The sequence below is a fragment of the Malus sylvestris genome, chromosome 10 (genome assembly GCF_916048215.2).
Source record: "Malus sylvestris chromosome 10, drMalSylv7.2, whole genome shotgun sequence".
In the NCBI taxonomy this organism is placed as follows: Eukaryota; Viridiplantae; Streptophyta; class Magnoliopsida; order Rosales; family Rosaceae; genus Malus; species Malus sylvestris.
In genome coordinates, this window is record NC_062269.1 from 27,221,620 (window position 1) to 27,223,939 (window position 2,320).

At 32.3% G+C, this 2,320-nt stretch overlaps 1 long non-coding RNA gene across 1 annotated transcript; it reads right to left on the bottom strand.

The window, feature by feature from the left end:
- Nucleotides 1-219: 219 nt before the first annotated feature.
- Nucleotides 220-1,753, bottom strand: LOC126587114 (uncharacterized). The gene is made up of 3 exons (XR_007610991.1): nucleotides 1,575-1,753; nucleotides 902-1,036; nucleotides 220-470 (listed from the first exon to the last, which is right to left on the bottom strand). It is a non-coding gene; the product is annotated as an uncharacterized LOC126587114 (long non-coding RNA).
- Nucleotides 1,754-2,320: the final 567 nt, after the last annotated feature.

A 2,320-nucleotide genomic window follows, 5' to 3' on the forward strand; every position in this document is an offset into this window, starting at 1 on the left:
AAAGAGGATATGGAGAGGATCCTCATTCGATTACTTCATGTATGTTATCAGTATATATGTTGTTTCATTATGTTCTGAAGTGACAATCGTACATTCGATATCGTACCCATCACATGATCCAGCTGTTAGGAATTTTTTACTAGACATTTCATTGTCCCATATTGGTCATCCCCAAAAAGATCTCTCACTTTATAAGATTTTGTCATTATTAAAAATTGATTGAAGTAATAAACCATAAAAAACAAATCTGAGCTCAACCTTAGGTTTGAGTTTTAGAATATGATAATTAATTACTTATTAATATATATTTAATTATTAAAAAAAAAAAGGACCTAGGGCTCGGGCTGAGAGCATATGAAAAGGTCGTAAGACTGAGGTGACAACACTCCAGTGGGAAAAATAGGGACGTGAACATGATTTGTGAGCTTCACTTCAACCTTCTTCCATTGTTTCTCTCCGTCGATGTCAACCTGCGGAGGATTTTTCAAATTAATATTTAATTAGTTTCCTAACTATAATCATACCATGATGGGAAAAAGTACTTTCTAACATTCAAAAGCAATTATAACTATTTTTGGCAAAATGAATTTCAAAAGCACTTAAAAATTATAATAAAAATTCCACTATACATTTCTAATAAAAGCATTTACACATATGTTAGAAAGTGTCTTTTAATACCAGTTTCAAATAGACTTTTAATTTAATGTGACTAATTATTTTATGTAAAGACTCTCGGTTCTTATTTTAGATTTCTATTTATGCATCTTGCGTTTGAAAAACTCTCATTTCAGCTTTCATTAAAAATAATAATAAAAAAACCAAATTTGATAATCGAGATGTTTAAATTTCAACATCTCAAATAAAAGCATATGAACAAAATTGAGTGAGAGAGAGAGAGTACCATGATGGAGTAGAAGCGTGGGTTGATGTGGAGGAAGACATCCTGAAGTAATGACATGATCTTTAGTTCATTGATTGGAACCTCCACGGACAAGGATTGGCTGCCCTCCCTTTTTCCATGCCCTTCCATACTCTTCTGTTTTGTGTTGTCAGGGTTAAGCCACGTTAATATTTTATATTATTTTTTTTATAAAGATAATAAGACAAAAATAAATAGTAATATAAAATGTTGACGTAACTTAACTGTGACCACACAAATAGGAGGGTATGGAAGGGCATGAAAAAAGGGAGGGCGGACAATCCTTGTCCAACCTCCACCACCGGAGCCAAGTTCAAGGCTCCCCCTAGACTATAACGTAGGGAGAGTTTTGGTTTTTAAGTTTAAAAATATTAATCTTTTGGACTATTTTATGATTTTTAATTTTCATATTCCACTTAGTAAATGAAACTAAAATCTAAATAATGTTAAATAAACTCATAACTTTAACCAATATTACAATTTAAAGCAATAAATTAAAACTAAGTTTTGAAGGCTAGAAGGCTAGAAGCCTAGAAAACATAGTATACCTTTCTTGATTCAAATTATTACCTTCAGGTTTACTATAATATAATTTTATGTAAACAACAAATGATTAAAAATTTGATTTCGTAGTAATAATTTTAGTTTAACTCACCCATCAAATAATTCATGACTACGCCATTGAAAATCTCAGACTCCAAAACACCAAGAACTGACATGGATAACACCGAGGTGTTGAGGCATTGCCCAGTAGGATTCGCCGGCTCATTGTAATAATCTCCATCATCAGCCTTAATAAACTCCATCTTTTTTTCTCTCTCTGTCTACGTTAACAACAAATTGTCGTAGTTTAGTTCATCTGGGGTTTCTGCATGCATCTTAATTTATAGGCAATCTCTTACGCATGCATGCATGTGAGTAAAATTGTCATTCGATTCAATTAAGGATTTGGATCCTATTCGAATCTAAATTGTGGGAATTCTACAGATCCTCACATCGTAGTCATTCATCATGCATCATGCAATCATAAATTATTTGATTTTTTTTATTTAAAATTAAACACAAATAGTATTTGACGAAAACTGACTGCACGATATACGATAAACGATTATGATGTGAGATCTCTAGGATCCCTAGATCTGAAGAGGATCCTCTTCCTTCAATTAAGGTACGAGAAACAATAAATTATCAAGCAAAGGGACCCCCTTTTGTTAGTCTAGTTGCTTTATAACCCCATGAGAAATTAAGAACACGATGTACGTAGTTGGTGGCCAATGTTTTAAATGTTTTTTATTTTATCCAAGTTTAAAATGTTTTAATTAATAAAAATTTGCTGTGCATTTTTATCCTTGTTCACACACGTCGAGTACTGTACTGGACTATACTGCCCAGCCGATGAGA